General features: G+C 50.8%; 17 non-coding genes across 17 annotated transcripts; 15 read left to right on the forward strand and 2 right to left on the reverse strand.

The window, feature by feature from the left end:
- The first annotated feature begins 40 nt into the window (after nucleotides 1–40).
- On the forward strand, nucleotides 41–181 carry LOC141312853 (U4 spliceosomal RNA). The gene has a single exon (XR_012349354.1). It is a non-coding gene; the product is annotated as a U4 spliceosomal RNA (small nuclear RNA).
- An 847-nt stretch (nucleotides 182–1,028) lies between these two features.
- On the forward strand, nucleotides 1,029–1,101 carry trnak-cuu (transfer RNA lysine (anticodon CUU)). The gene has a single exon. It is a non-coding gene; the product is annotated as a tRNA-Lys (tRNA).
- Nucleotides 1,102–1,302: 201 nt separating this feature from the next.
- On the forward strand, nucleotides 1,303–1,376 carry trnan-guu (transfer RNA asparagine (anticodon GUU)). Its single transcript has one exon. It is a non-coding gene; the product is annotated as a tRNA-Asn (tRNA).
- A 1,541-nt stretch (nucleotides 1,377–2,917) lies between these two features.
- On the forward strand, nucleotides 2,918–3,058 carry LOC141312822 (U4 spliceosomal RNA). The gene has a single exon (XR_012349323.1). It is a non-coding gene; the product is annotated as a U4 spliceosomal RNA (small nuclear RNA).
- An 847-nt stretch (nucleotides 3,059–3,905) lies between these two features.
- On the forward strand, nucleotides 3,906–3,978 carry trnak-cuu (transfer RNA lysine (anticodon CUU)). Its single transcript has one exon. It is a non-coding gene; the product is annotated as a tRNA-Lys (tRNA).
- Nucleotides 3,979–4,179: 201 nt separating this feature from the next.
- trnan-guu (transfer RNA asparagine (anticodon GUU)) lies at nucleotides 4,180–4,253 on the forward strand. Its single transcript has one exon. It is a non-coding gene; the product is annotated as a tRNA-Asn (tRNA).
- A 996-nt stretch (nucleotides 4,254–5,249) lies between these two features.
- Nucleotides 5,250–5,331, reverse strand: trnas-gcu (transfer RNA serine (anticodon GCU)). Its single transcript has one exon. It is a non-coding gene; the product is annotated as a tRNA-Ser (tRNA).
- Nucleotides 5,332–5,794: 463 nt separating this feature from the next.
- LOC141312824 (U4 spliceosomal RNA) lies at nucleotides 5,795–5,935 on the forward strand. Its single transcript, XR_012349324.1, has one exon. It is a non-coding gene; the product is annotated as a U4 spliceosomal RNA (small nuclear RNA).
- Nucleotides 5,936–7,056: 1,121 nt separating this feature from the next.
- Nucleotides 7,057–7,130, forward strand: trnan-guu (transfer RNA asparagine (anticodon GUU)). The gene has a single exon. It is a non-coding gene; the product is annotated as a tRNA-Asn (tRNA).
- A 1,538-nt stretch (nucleotides 7,131–8,668) lies between these two features.
- LOC141312854 (U4 spliceosomal RNA) lies at nucleotides 8,669–8,809 on the forward strand. The gene has a single exon (XR_012349355.1). It is a non-coding gene; the product is annotated as a U4 spliceosomal RNA (small nuclear RNA).
- Nucleotides 8,810–9,656: 847 nt separating this feature from the next.
- Nucleotides 9,657–9,729, forward strand: trnak-cuu (transfer RNA lysine (anticodon CUU)). Its single transcript has one exon. It is a non-coding gene; the product is annotated as a tRNA-Lys (tRNA).
- A 201-nt stretch (nucleotides 9,730–9,930) lies between these two features.
- Nucleotides 9,931–10,004, forward strand: trnan-guu (transfer RNA asparagine (anticodon GUU)). The gene has a single exon. It is a non-coding gene; the product is annotated as a tRNA-Asn (tRNA).
- A 1,541-nt stretch (nucleotides 10,005–11,545) lies between these two features.
- On the forward strand, nucleotides 11,546–11,686 carry LOC141312825 (U4 spliceosomal RNA). The gene has a single exon (XR_012349325.1). It is a non-coding gene; the product is annotated as a U4 spliceosomal RNA (small nuclear RNA).
- An 847-nt stretch (nucleotides 11,687–12,533) lies between these two features.
- Nucleotides 12,534–12,606, forward strand: trnak-cuu (transfer RNA lysine (anticodon CUU)). Its single transcript has one exon. It is a non-coding gene; the product is annotated as a tRNA-Lys (tRNA).
- Nucleotides 12,607–12,807: 201 nt separating this feature from the next.
- trnan-guu (transfer RNA asparagine (anticodon GUU)) lies at nucleotides 12,808–12,881 on the forward strand. Its single transcript has one exon. It is a non-coding gene; the product is annotated as a tRNA-Asn (tRNA).
- Nucleotides 12,882–13,877: 996 nt separating this feature from the next.
- trnas-gcu (transfer RNA serine (anticodon GCU)) lies at nucleotides 13,878–13,959 on the reverse strand. The gene has a single exon. It is a non-coding gene; the product is annotated as a tRNA-Ser (tRNA).
- Nucleotides 13,960–14,422: 463 nt separating this feature from the next.
- Nucleotides 14,423–14,563, forward strand: LOC141312826 (U4 spliceosomal RNA). Its single transcript, XR_012349326.1, has one exon. It is a non-coding gene; the product is annotated as a U4 spliceosomal RNA (small nuclear RNA).
- Nucleotides 14,564–14,731: the final 168 nt, after the last annotated feature.

Raw genomic sequence — 14,731 nt, forward strand, 5'->3', positions numbered from 1 at the left:
ATCCACGTAGGTGCCTGCAAAGGTCACGACCGTCGCCGGCATTCTTTCGTAGAGGCAATATTGTAGCCTATGAGGTTTATCCGAGGCGCGATCATTGCTGGTTGAAAACTTTACCCAATACCCCGCCCGGATGACTTGAAATACAGTCAGCTTTGGCAATTTTTGCTAGCCTCTCTGGAGGCTTAGAGTATTGTTGAGAAAAAATAGCCTGGCTTTGTTTCTCGTCAAAAAGGTGTCTGCTTATGATTGAGCGCCAGAGCCAGAAGGCTTGTTGTTTTGTGAATATGTCCTCAAGACGGGTATCATTAAACTGCAGCGCAATTACAGCTCACCGTTACCCATCGTAAACAGGTTGGGCCTGTCTGGTCCGGTGGGCTCTCAGTGGCGCTAAAGCTTCCAGTGCATGTCGAGCACAATGTATTAGCCTTCCACCGCCTTACCCGCTGGACCACCTCGTCATCTTGCGTGGTTTCTTTGTTTAACACTCCTGAACCATGTGCATGTGGATGCCTTCTTCGTCTTTTGTTTCAGCCGCCGAGGGCCTGTTTTCCACTGAGGCCCTGCGTCAAACTCCCTATGAGACACAATCGAACGTTAGTAGTAACCTCCGATTACGGCCGAATGTGGATTCTGCTCGGACGACGGGGCACCGGTACATCCTTTGTAGCTTTGGCTTGTTAGCCAAACGCTACAGCAGTTTGCCATTTCCCATGAAATCATCCTTGATTTCCTTAAGAAAGGTGCCCCAAATTGGTGGAAAATCACATCTCAACCATACGCTGTCCAAAGCATTGACCCGCCTTCACGCGGCAAAACAGAACGTGTTGTTGGCCCGCACTGCTGGGTCAAACTGCGCTTCCCAAAAACAGATTGGGTCAAAACCGACAGAAGAAAACTCTAAGCCTGCTCTAAGCCCTACCCACGGGGAGGGCTCGACAGTCTCGCACAACGCGAGAGCCTCCGTTTCGCCTGTGTAATTTGGGGGCCGATGAAAACTGGGTCCGACCCGGTGAAGAAGCCCACGATCAGCCCGGCTAGCTCAGTCGGTAGAGCATGAGACTCTTAATCTCAGGGTCGTGGGTTCGAGCCCCACGTTGGGCGGCTCTGTTGACTCTCTTTCTTCCCAAAAGGGTGGCGGGCTCCAGCGTGCCCATTCGCCGCGCAGGCTGAGTGGATTTTGCGAGCTCCGGAAACATCTTTCAAAACAGATGTCGCTGTTAGTGCGAGCAATTTTAATCCCTATCACTAACCCTAACCCTTGCTTTTACACCGGTGATCCGGCGGCAGCAAGCAACAGCGGCTGTCTCTGTGGCGCAATCGGTTAGCGCGTTCGGCTGTTAACCGAAAGGTTGGTGGTTCGAGCCCACCCAGGGACGTGTGAAATGCCGGAGTTTTGCACGCGTGTCAGGTGTCCACTAACGCCTATGCCATTCTTAGGGTTGCGAGGCACAGCTTTCTCAGGGCGTTTATCTTGTGCACCTTCAATAAGCTGGCTTGTTTTAAAAGAACTCAGCGGCGGGCATTTGGTGAACATTTTCACCAGCTCGAGTAGTTTGCTGTGGCATGTGGATGCCTTCTTAACTGATGATCTGTCTCTGGGGCTCATCTAGTTGACATAGTATCCGCTGACATTCGGCTGAAGGTGCTGATCCACCATCTGCTCTTGGTACGGACTGGAACCGGGGGACTGTAGTGACCATCAGATCGGAATGCAGAATGGATCTGGTGGCTACGGTGACCTCAGAATAAGAAGAAACAGACTAATATTAATGTAGATGCAAAAGTTCCATGTTGCCACAAAGTCAATACCCAATACCCCACCGGGATGACTTGAAATACAGTCAGCATCGGCAATTTTTGCCAGTCTCTCTGGAGGCTTGTTGAGAAAGATAGTCTTGCTTCGTTTTGTTTCCTTTTATTGGCGTGGCTGGTTGTTGGTCCTCGTCAAAGAGGTGTCCACCGATCATAGCGTGCCGGAGCCAGAAGACTTGTTGTTTTGTCAATATGTTCTCAAGACTTTGCGGCAGGTATCAATAAACTACAGCACAATCACAGCTCGCCGCTACCCATCGTAAACAGGTTGGGCCTGTCTGTTCCGGTGGGCTCTCAGTGGTGCTAAAGCATCAAATGAAGAGGATGGGATTCGAACCCACACAAACCAAGGCGTGCCGAGCACAACGGACTAGCCTTGCATCGCCTTAACCACTCGACCACCTTTCGTTTTGCGCGGTCCTTTTGTTTAACACTCCCGATTCAGACCACTAGCTCATTAGTAGAGCGCTCAGTGAACTGAACTGAGTGTGTCAGATAGGGAAGACACACAAAAATTGCAGAGTGGGGTCCCCAAGAGGATCACTGCTAAATGTACCGAACGACGAGGATGGGACTCGAACCCACGCGTGCAGAGCACAATGGATTAGCAGTCCATCGCCTTAACCACTCGGCCACCTCGTCGTATTACGTGCCGTCTTTTATTTAGCACTCCCGATTCAGATCATCAGCTCATTAGTAGAGAACTCAAAGAACTGAACTGAGTGTGTTAGATAAGGAGGACACACAAAAAGTTCAGCATGGGGTCCCCAGGACCTAGATTAAGGTCCAGTGCTAAAGGAACCGAACGACAAGGATGGGATTAGCAGTCCATCGCCTTAACCACTCGGCCTCCCCGCCCCCTTGCTGACTGAGAGAGGCCATGCTGCGGACCTTTTCAGCTGCTGCTGCTGTGCTTTCAGCAGGCTGTTTTGAGCACAGAGGGAATAGTGAATGAGCCGTCTTTTACACACCTCTAATCTGTTCCGTAGAAACACGGTGCAGCAACCCGTGCCAGGAGACTGTTTGTGCGGCAGTTTAAAGCTTACTACCACCTTGTCGGTTCACATCCACGTAGGTGCCTGCAAAGGTCACAACCGTCGCCGGCATTCTTTCGCAGAGGCAATATTGTAGCCTATGAGGTTTATCCGAGGCGCGATCATTGCTGGTTGAAAACTTTACCCAATACCCCGCCAGGATGACTTGAAATACAGTCAGCTTTGGCAATTTTTGCTAGCCTCTCTGGAGGCTTAGAGTATTGTTGAGAAAAAATAGCCTGGTTTCGTTTCTCGTCGAAAAGTTGTCTGCTGATGATTGAGCGCCAGAGCCAGAAGGCTTGTTGTTTTGTAAATATGTCCTCAAGACGGGTATCATTAAACTGCAGCGCAATTACAGCTCACCGTTACCCATCGTAAACAGGTTGGGCCTGTCTGGTCCGGTGGGCTCTCAGTGGCGCTAAAGCTTCCAGTGCATGTCGAGCACAATGTATTAGCCTTCCACCGCCTTACCCGCTGGACCACCTCGTCATCTTGCGTGGTTTCTTTGTTTAACACTCCTGAACCATGTGCATGTGGATGCCTTCTTCGTCTTTTGTTTCAGCCGCCGAGGGCCTGTTTTCCACTGAGGCCCTGCGTCAAACTCCCTATGAGACACAATCGAACGTTAGTAGTAACCTCCGATTACGGCCGAATGTGGATTCTGCTCGGACGACGGGGCACCGGTACATCCTTTGTAGCTTTGGCTTGTTAGCCAAACGCTACAGCAGTTTGCCATTTCCCATGAAATCATCCTTGATTTCCTTAAGAAAGGTGCCCCAAATTGGTGGAAAATCACATCTCAACCATACGCTGTCCAAAGCATTGACCCGCCTTCACGCGGCAAAACAGAACGTGTTGTTGGCCCGCACTGCTGGGTCAAACTGCGCTTCCCAAAAACAGATTGGGTCAAAACCGACAGAAGAAAACTCTAAGCCTGCTCTAAGCCCTACCCACGGGGAGGGCTCGACAGTCTCGCACAACGCGAGAGCCTCCGTTTCGCCTGTGTAATTTGGGGGCCGATGAAAACTGGGTCCGACCCGGTGAAGAAGCCCACGATCAGCCCGGCTAGCTCAGTCGGTAGAGCATGAGACTCTTAATCTCAGGGTCGTGGGTTCGAGCCCCACGTTGGGCGGCTCTGTTGACTCTCTTTCTTCCCAAAAGGGTGGCGGGCTCCAGCGTGCCCATTCGCCGCGCAGGCTGAGTGGATTTTGCGAGCTCCGGAAACATCTTTCAAAACAGATGTCGCTGTTAGTGCGAGCAATTTTAATCCCTATCACTAACCCTAACCCTTGCTTTTACACCGGTGATCCGGCGGCAGCAAGCAACAGCGGCTGTCTCTGTGGCGCAATCGGTTAGCGCGTTCGGCTGTTAACCGAAAGGTTGGTGGTTCGAGCCCACCCAGGGACGTGTGAAATGCCGGAGTTTTGCACGCGCGTCAGGTGTCCACTAACGCCTATGCCATTCTTAGGGTTGCGAGGCACAGCTTTCTCAGGGCGTTTATCTTGTGCACCTTCAATAAGCTGGCTTGTTTTAAAAGAACTCAGCGGCGGGCATTTGGTGAACATTTTCACCAGCTCGAGTAGTTTGCTGTGGCATGTGGATGCCTTCTTAACTGATGATCTGTCTCTGGGGCTCATCTAGTTGACATAGTATCCGCTGACATTCGGCTGAAGGTGCTGATCCACCATCTGCTCTTGGTACGGACTGGAACCGGGGGACTGTAGTGACCATCAGATCGGAATGCAGAATGGATCTGGTGGCTACGGTGACCTCAGAATAAGAAGAAACAGACTAATATTAATGTAGATGCAAAAGTTCCATGTTGCCACAAAGTCAATACCCAATACCCCACCGGGATGACTTGAAATACAGTCAGCATCGGCAATTTTTGCCAGTCTCTCTGGAGGCTTGTTGAGAAAGATAGTCTTGCTTCGTTTTGTTTCCTTTTATTGGCGTGGCTGGTTGTTGGTCCTCGTCAAAGAGGTGTCCACCGATCATAGCGTGCCGGAGCCAGAAGACTTGTTGTTTTGTCAATATGTTCTCAAGACTTTGCGGCAGGTATCAATAAACTACAGCACAATCACAGCTCGCCGCTACCCATCGTAAACAGGTTGGGCCTGTCTGTTCCGGTGGGCTCTCAGTGGTGCTAAAGCATCAAATGAAGAGGATGGGATTCGAACCCACACAAACCAAGGCGTGCCGAGCACAACGGACTAGCCTTGCATCGCCTTAACCACTCGACCACCTTTCGTTTTGCGCGGTCCTTTTGTTTAACACTCCCGATTCAGACCACCAGCTCATTAGTAGAGCGCTCAGTGAACTGAACTGAGTGTGTCAGATAGGGAAGACACACAAAAATTGCAGAGTGGGGTCCCCAAGAGGATCACTGCTAAATGTACCGAACGACGAGGATGGGATTCGAACCCACGCGTGCAGAGCACAATGGATTAGCAGTCCATCGCCTTAACCACTCGGCCACCTCGTCGTATTACGTGCCGTCTTTTATTTAGCACTCCCGATTCAGATCATCAGCTCATTAGTAGAGAACTCAAAGAACTGAACTGAGTGTGTTAGATAAGGAGGACACACAAAAAGTTCAGCATGGGGTCCCCAGGACCTAGATTAAGGTCCAGTGCTAAAGGAACCGAACGACAAGGATGGGATTAGCAGTCCATCGGCTTAACCACTCGGCCTCCCCGCCCCCTTGCTGACTGAGAGAGGCCATGCTGCGGACCTTTTCAGCTGCTGCTGCTGTGCTTTCAGCAGGCTGTTTTGAGCACAGAGGGAATAGTGAATGAGCCGTCTTTTACACACCTCTAATCTGTTCCGTAGAAACACGGTGCAGCAACCCGTGCCAGGAGACTGTTTGTGCGGCAGTTTAAAGCTTACTACCACCTTGTCGGTTCACATCCACGTAGGTGCCTGCAAAGGTCACAACCGTCGCCGGCATTCTTTCGCAGAGGCAATATTGTAGCCTATGAGGTTTATCCGAGGCGCGATCATTGCTGGTTGAAAACTTTACCCAATACCCCGCCAGGATGACTTGAAATACAGTCAGCTTTGGCAATTTTTGCTAGCCTCTCTGGAGGCTTAGAGTATTGTTGAAAAAAAATAGCCTGGTTTCGTTTCTCGTCGAAAAGTTGTCTGCTGATGATTGAGCGCCAGAGCCAGAAGGCTTGTTGTTTTGTAAATATGTCCTCAAGACGGGTATCATTAAACTGCAGCGCAATTACAGCTCACCGTTACCCATCGTAAACAGGTTGGGCCTGTCTGGTCCGGTGGGCTCTCAGTGGCGCTAAAGCTTCCAGTGCATGTCGAGCACAATGTATTAGCCTTCCACCGCCTTACCCGCTGGACCACCTCGTCATCTTGCGTGGTTTCTTTGTTTAACACTCCTGAACCATGTGCATGTGGATGCCTTCTTCGTCTTTTGTTTCAGCCGCCGAGGGCCTGTTTTCCACTGAGGCCCTGCGTCAAACTCCCTATGAGACACAATCGAACGTTAGTAGTAACCTCCGATTACGGCCGAATGTGGATTCTGCTCGGACGACGGGGCACCGGTACATCCTTTGTAGCTTTGGCTTGTTAGCCAAACGCTACAGCAGTTTGCCATTTCCCATGAAATCATCCTTGATTTCCTTAAGAAAGGTGCCCCAAATTGGTGGAAAATCACATCTCAACCATACGCTGTCCAAAGCATTGACCCGCCTTCACGCGGCAAAACAGAACGTGTTGTTGGCCCGCACTGCTGGGTCAAACTGCGCTTCCCAAAAACAGATTGGGTCAAAACCGACAGAAGAAAACTCTAAGCCTGCTCTAAGCCCTACCCACGGGGAGGGCTCGACAGTCTCGCACAACGCGAGAGCCTCCGTTTCGCCTGTGTAATTTGGGGGCCGATGAAAACTGGGTCCGACCCGGTGAAGAAGCCCACGACCAGCCCGGCTAGCTCAGTCGGTAGAGCATGATACTCTTAATCTCAGGGTCGTGGGTTCGAGCCCCACGTTGGGCGGCTCTGTTGACTCTCTTTCTTCCCAAAAGGGTGGCGGGCTCCAGCGTGCCCATTCGCCGCGCAGGCTGAGTGGATTTTGCGAGCTCCGGAAACATCTTTCAAAACAGATGTCGCTGTTAGTGCGAGCAATTTTAATCCCTATCACTAACCCTAACCCTTGCTTTTACACCGGTGATCCGGCGGCAGCAAGCAACAGCGGCTGTCTCTGTGGCGCAATCGGTTAGCGCGTTCGGCTGTTAACCGAAAGGTTGGTGGTTCGAGCCCACCCAGGGACGTGTGAAATGCCGGAGTTTTGCACGCGCGTCAGGTGTCCACTAACGCCTATGCCATTCTTAGGGTTGCGAGGCACAGCTTTCTCAGGGCGTTTATCTTGTGCACCTTCAATAAGCTGGCTTGTTTTAAAAGAACTCAGCGGCGGGCATTTGGTGAACATTTTCACCAGCTCGAGTAGTTTGCTGTGGCATGTGGATGCCTTCTTTACTGATGATCTGTCTCTGGGGCTCATCTAGTTGACATAGTATCCGCTGACATTCGGCTGAAGGTGCTGATCCACCATCTGCTCTTGGTACGGACTGGAACCGGGGGACTGTAGTGACCATCAGATCGGAATGCAGAATGGATCTGGTGGCTACGGTGACCTCAGAATAAGAAGAAACAGACTAATATTAATGTAGATGCAAAAGTTCCATGTTGCCACAAAGTCAATACCCAATACCCCACCGGGATGACTTGAAATACAGTCAGCATCGGCAATTTTTGCCAGTCTCTCTGGAGGCTTGTTGAGAAAGATAGTCTTGCTTCGTTTTGTTTCCTTTTATTGGCGTGGCTGGTTGTTGGTCCTCGTCAAAGAGGTGTCCACCGATCATAGCGTGCCGGAGCCAGAAGACTTGTTGTTTTGTCAATATGTTCTCAAGACTTTGCGGCAGGTATCAATAAACTACAGCACAATCACAGCTCGCCGCTACCCATCGTAAACAGGTTGGGCCTGTCTGTTCCGGTGGGCTCTCAGTGGTGCTAAAGCATCAAATGAAGAGGATGGGATTCGAACCCACACAAACCAAGGCGTGCCGAGCACAACGGACTAGCCTTGCATCGCCTTAACCACTCGACCACCTTTCGTTTTGCGCGGTCCTTTTGTTTAACACTCCCGATTCAGACCACCAGCTCATTAGTAGAGCTCTCAGTGAACTGAACTGAGTGTGTCAGATAGGGAAGACACACAAAAATTGCAGAGTGGGGTCCCCAGGACCGCTGCTAAATGTACCGAACGACGAGGATGGGATTCGAACCTACGCGTGCAGAGCACAATGGATTAGCAGTCCATCGCCTTAACCACTCGGCCACCTCGTCGTATTACGTGCCGTCTTTTATTTAGCACTCCCGATTCAGATCATCAGCTCATTAGTAGAGAACTCAAAGAACTGAACTGAGTGTGTTAGATAAGGAGGACACACAAAAAGTTCAGCATGGGGTCCCCAGGACCTAGATTAAGGTCCAGTGCTAAAGGAACCGAACGACAAGGATGGGATTAGCAGTCCATCGCCTTAACCACTCGGCCTCCCCGCCCCCTTGCTGACTGAGAGAGGCCATGCTGCGGACCTTTTCAGCTGCTGCTGCTGTGCTTTCAGCAGGCTGTTTTGAGCACAGAGGGAATAGTGAATGAGCCGTCTTTTACACACCTCTAATCTGTTCCGTAGAAACACGATGCAGCAACCCGTGCCAGGAGAATGTTTGTGCGGCAGTTTAAAGCTTGCTACCACCTTGTCGGTTCACATCCACGTAGGTGCCTGCAAAGGTCACGACCGTCGCCGGCATTCTTTCGTAGAGGCAATATTGTAGCCTATGAGGTTTATCCGAGGCGCGATCATTGCTGGTTGAAAACTTTACCCAATACCCCGCCCGGATGACTTGAAATACAGTCAGCTTTGGCAATTTTTGCTAGCCTCTCTGGAGGCTTAGAGTATTGTTGAGAAAAAATAGCCTGGCTTTGTTTCTCGTCAAAAAGGTGTCTGCTTATGATTGAGCGCCAGAGCCAGAAGGCTTGTTGTTTTGTGAATATGTCCTCAAGACGGGTATCATTAAACTGCAGCGCAATTACAGCTCACCGTTACCCATCGTAAACAGGTTGGGCCTGTCTGGTCCGGTGGGCTCTCAGTGGCGCTAAAGCTTCCAGTGCATGTCGAGCACAATGTATTAGCCTTCCACCGCCTTACCCGCTGGACCACCTCGTCATCTTGCGTGGTTTCTTTGTTTAACACTCCTGAACCATGTGCATGTGGATGCCTTCTTCGTCTTTTGTTTCAGCCGCCGAGGGCCTGTTTTCCACTGAGGCCCTGCGTCAAACTCCCTATGAGACACAATCGAACGTTAGTAGTAACCTCCGATTACGGCCGAATGTGGATTCTGCTCGGACGACGGGGCACCGGTACATCCTTTGTAGCTTTGGCTTGTTAGCCAAACGCTACAGCAGTTTGCCATTTCCCATGAAATCATCCTTGATTTCCTTAAGAAAGGTGCCCCAAATTGGTGGAAAATCACATCTCAACCATACACTGTCCAAAGCATTGACCCGCCTTCACGCGGCAAAACAGAACGTGTTGTTGGCCCGCACTGCTGGGTCAAACTGCGCTTCCCAAAAACAGATTGGGTCAAAACCGACAGAAGAAAACTCTAAGCCTGCTCTAAGCCCTACCCACGGGGAGGGCTCGACAGTCTCGCACAACGCGAGAGCCTCCGTTTCGCCTGTGTAATTTGGGGGCCGATGAAAACTGGGTCCGACCCGGTGAAGAAGCCCACGATCAGCCCGGCTAGCTCAGTCGGTAGAGCATGAGACTCTTAATCTCAGGGTCGTGGGTTCGAGCCCCACGTTGGGCGGCTCTGTTGACTCTCTTTCTTCCCAAAAGGGTGGCGGGCTCCAGCGTGCCCATTCGCCGCGCAGGCTGAGTGGATTTTGCGAGCTCCGGAAACATCTTTCAAAACAGATGTCGCTGTTAGTGCGAGCAATTTTAATCCCTATCACTAACCCTAACCCTTGCTTTTACACCGGTGATCCGGCGGCAGCAAGCAACAGCGGCTGTCTCTGTGGCGCAATCGGTTAGCGCGTTCGGCTGTTAACCGAAAGGTTGGTGGTTCGAGCCCACCCAGGGACGTGTGAAATGCCGGAGTTTTGCACGCGCGTCAGGTGTCCACTAACGCCTATGCCATTCTTAGGGTTGCGAGGCACAGCTTTCTCAGGGCGTTTATCTTGTGCACCTTCAATAAGCTGGCTTGTTTTAAAAGAACTCAGCGGCGGGCATTTGGTGAACATTTTCACCAGCTCGAGTAGTTTGCTGTGGCATGTGGATGCCTTCTTAACTGATGATCTGTCTCTGGGGCTCATCTAGTTGACATAGTATCCGCTGACATTCGGCTGAAGGTGCTGATCCACCATCTGCTCTTGGTACGGACTGGAACCGGGGGACTGTAGTGACCATCAGATCGGAATGCAGAATGGATCTGGTGGCTACGGTGACCTCAGAATAAGAAGAAACAGACTAATATTAATGTAGATGCAAAAGTTCCATGTTGCCACAAAGTCAATACCCAATACCCCACCGGGATGACTTGAAATACAGTCAGCATCGGCAATTTTTGCCAGTCTCTCTGGAGGCTTGTTGAGAAAGATAGTCTTGCTTCGTTTTGTTTCCTTTTATTGGCGTGGCTGGTTGTTGGTCCTCGTCAAAGAGGTGTCCACCGATCATAGCGTGCCGGAGCCAGAAGACTTGTTGTTTTGTCAATATGTTCTCAAGACTTTGCGGCAGGTATCAATAAACTACAGCACAATCACAGCTCGCCGCTACCCATCGTAAACAGGTTGGGCCTGTCTGTTCCGGTGGGCTCTCAGTGGTGCTAAAGCATCAAATGAAGAGGATGGGATTCGAACCCACACAAACCAAGGCGTGCCGAGCACAACGGACTAGCCTTGCATCGCCTTAACCACTCGACCACCTTTCGTTTTGCGCGGTCCTTTTGTTTAACACTCCCGATTCAGACCACCAGCTCATTAGTAGAGCGCTCAGTGAACTGAACTGAGTGTGTCAGATAGGGAAGACACACAAAAATTGCAGAGTGGGGTCCCCAAGAGGATCACTGCTAAATGTACCGAACGACGAGGATGGGACTCGAACCCACGCGTGCAGAGCACAATGGATTAGCAGTCCATCGCCTTAACCACTCGGCCACCTCGTCGTATTACGTGCCGTCTTTTATTTAGCACTCCCGATTCAGATCATCAGCTCATTAGTAGAGAACTCAAAGAACTGAACTGAGTGTGTTAGATAAGGAGGACACACAAAAAGTTCAGCATGGGGTCCCCAGGACCTAGATTAAGGTCCAGTGCTAAAGGAACCGAACGACAAGGATGGGATTAGCAGTCCATCGCCTTAACCACTCGGCCTCCCCGCCCCCTTGCTGACTGAGAGAGGCCATGCTGCGGACCTTTTCAGCTGCTGCTGCTGTGCTTTCAGCAGGCTGTTTTGAGCACAGAGGGAATAGTGAATGAGCCGTCTTTTACACACCTCTAATCTGTTCCGTAGAAACACGGTGCAGCAACCCGTGCCAGGAGACTGTTTGTGCGGCAGTTTAAAGCTTACTACCACCTTGTCGGTTCACATCCACGTAGGTGCCTGCAAAGGTCACAACCGTCGCCGGCATTCTTTCGCAGAGGCAATATTGTAGCCTATGAGGTTTATCCGAGGCGCGATCATTGCTGGTTGAAAACTTTACCCAATACCCCGCCAGGATGACTTGAAATACAGTCAGCTTTGGCAATTTTTGCTAGCCTCTCTGGAGGCTTAGAGTATTGTTGAGAAAAAATAGCCTGGTTTCGTTTCTCGTCGAAAAGTTGTCTGCTGATGATTGAGCGCCAGAGCCAGAAGGCTTGTTGTTTTGTAAATATGTCCTCAAGACGGGTATCATTAAACTGCAGCGCAATTACAGCTCACCGTTACCCATCGTAAACAGGTTGGGCCTGTCTGGTCCGGTGGGCTCTCAGTGGCGCTAAAGCTTCCAGTGCATGTCGAGCACAATGTATTAGCCTTCCACCGCCTTACCCGCTGGACCACCTCGTCATCTTGCGTGGTTTCTTTGTTTAACACTCCTGAACCATGTGCATGTGGATGCCTTCTTCGTCTTTTGTTTCAGCCGCCGAGGGCCTGTTTTCCACTGAGGCCCTGCGTCAAACTCCCTATGAGACACAATCGAACGTTAGTAGTAACCTCCGATTACGGCCGAATGTGGATTCTGCTCGGACGACGGGGCACCGGTACATCCTTTGTAGCTTTGGCTTGTTAGCCAAACGCTACAGCAGTTTGCCATTTCCCATGAAATCATCCTTGATTTCCTTAAGAAAGGTGCCCCAAATTGGTGGAAAATCACATCTCAACCATACGCTGTCCAAAGCATTGACCCGCCTTCACGCGGCAAAACAGAACGTGTTGTTGGCCCGCACTGCTGGGTCAAACTGCGCTTCCCAAAAACAGATTGGGTCAAAACCGACAGAAGAAAACTCTAAGCCTGCTCTAAGCCCTACCCACGGGGAGGGCTCGACAGTCTCGCACAACGCGAGAGCCTCCGTTTCGCCTGTGTAATTTGGGGGCCGATGAAAACTGGGTCCGACCCGGTGAAGAAGCCCACGATCAGCCCGGCTAGCTCAGTCGGTAGAGCATGAGACTCTTAATCTCAGGGTCGTGGGTTCGAGCCCCACGTTGGGCGGCTCTGTTGACTCTCTTTCTTCCCAAAAGGGTGGCGGGCTCCAGCGTGCCCATTCGCCGCGCAGGCTGAGTGGATTTTGCGAGCTCCGGAAACATCTTTCAAAACAGATGTCGCTGTTAGTGCGAGCAATTTTAATCCCTATCACTAACCCTAACCCTTGCTTTTACACCGGTGATCCGGCGGCAGCAAGCAACAGCGGCTGTCTCTGTGGCGCAATCGGTTAGCGCGTTCGGCTGTTAACCGAAAGGTTGGTGGTTCGAGCCCACCCAGGGACGTGTGAAATGCCGGAGTTTTGCACGCGCGTCAGGTGTCCACTAACGCCTATGCCATTCTTAGGGTTGCGAGGCACAGCTTTCTCAGGGCGTTTATCTTGTGCACCTTCAATAAGCTGGCTTGTTTTAAAAGAACTCAGCGGCGGGCATTTGGTGAACATTTTCACCAGCTCGAGTAGTTTGCTGTGGCATGTGGATGCCTTCTTAACTGATGATCTGTCTCTGGGGCTCATCTAGTTGACATAGTATCCGCTGACATTCGGCTGAAGGTGCTGATCCACCATCTGCTCTTGGTACGGACTGGAACCGGGGGACTGTAGTGACCATCAGATCGGAATGCAGAATGGATCTGGTGGCTACGGTGACCTCAGAATAAGAAGAAACAGACTAATATTAATGTAGATGCAAAAGTTCCATGTTGCCACAAAGTCAATACCCAATACCCCACCGGGATGACTTGAAATACAGTCAGCATCGGCAATTTTTGCCAGTCTCTCTGGAGGCTTGTTGAGAAAGATAGTCTTGCTTCGTTTTGTTTCCTTTTATTGGCGTGGCTGGTTGTTGGTCCTCGTCAAAGAGGTGTCCACCGATCATAGCGTGCCGGAGCCAGAAGACTTGTTGTTTTGTCAATATGTTCTCAAGACTTTGCGGCAGGTATCAATAAACTACAGCACAATCACAGCTCGCCGCTACCCATCGTAAACAGGTTGGGCCTGTCTGTTCCGGTGGGCTCTCAGTGGTGCTAAAGCATCAAATGAAGAGGATGGGATTCGAACCCACACAAACCAAGGCGTGCCGAGCACAACGGACTAGCCTTGCATCGCCTTAACCACTCGACCACCTTTCGTTTTGCGCGGTCCTTTTGTTTAACACTCCCGATTCAGACCACCAGCTCATTAGTAGAGCGCTCAGTGAACTGAACTGAGTGTGTCAGATAGGGAAGACACACAAAAATTGCAGAGTGGGGTCCCCAAGAGGATCACTGCTAAATGTACCGAACGACGAGGATGGGATTCGAACCCACGCGTGCAGAGCACAATGGATTAGCAGTCCATCGCCTTAACCACTCGGCCACCTCGTCGTATTACGTGCCGTCTTTTATTTATCACTCCCGATTCAGATCATCAGCTCATTAGTAGAGAACTCAAAGAACTGAACTGAGTGTGTTAGATAAGGAGGACACACAAAAAGTTCAGCATGGGGTCCCCAGGACCTAGATTAAGGTCCAGTGCTAAAGGAACCGAACGACAAGGATGGGATTAGCAGTCCATCGGCTTAACCACTCGGCCTCCCCGCCCCCTTGCTGACTGAGAGAGGCCATGCTGCGGACCTTTTCAGCTGCTGCTGCTGTGCTTTCAGCAGGCTGTTTTGAGCACAGAGGGAATAGTGAATGAGCCGTCTTTTACACACCTCTAATCTGTTCCGTAGAAACACGGTGCAGCAACCCGTGCCAGGAGACTGTTTGTGCGGCAGTTTAAAGCTTACTACCACCTTGTCGGTTCACATCCACGTAGGTGCCTGCAAAGGTCACAACCGTCGCCGGCATTCTTTCGCAGAGGCAATATTGTAGCCTATGAGGTTTATCCGAGGCGCGATCATTGCTGGTTGAAAACTTTACCCAATACCCCGCCAGGATGACTTGAAATACAGTCAGCTTTGGCAATTTTTGCTAGCCTCTCTGGAGGCTTAGAGTATTGTTGAGAAAAAATAGCCTGGTTTCGTTTCTCGTCGAAAAGTTGTCTGCTGATGATTGAGCGCCAGAGCCAGAAGGCTTGTTGTTTTGTAAATATGTCCTCAAGACGGGTATCATTAAACTGCAGCGCAATTACAGCTCACCGTTACCCATCGTAAAC

This window comes from Garra rufa, unplaced genomic scaffold (genome assembly GCF_049309525.1).
Source record: "Garra rufa unplaced genomic scaffold, GarRuf1.0 hap1_unplaced_005, whole genome shotgun sequence".
Classification (NCBI taxonomy): Eukaryota; Metazoa; Chordata; class Actinopteri; order Cypriniformes; family Cyprinidae; genus Garra; species Garra rufa.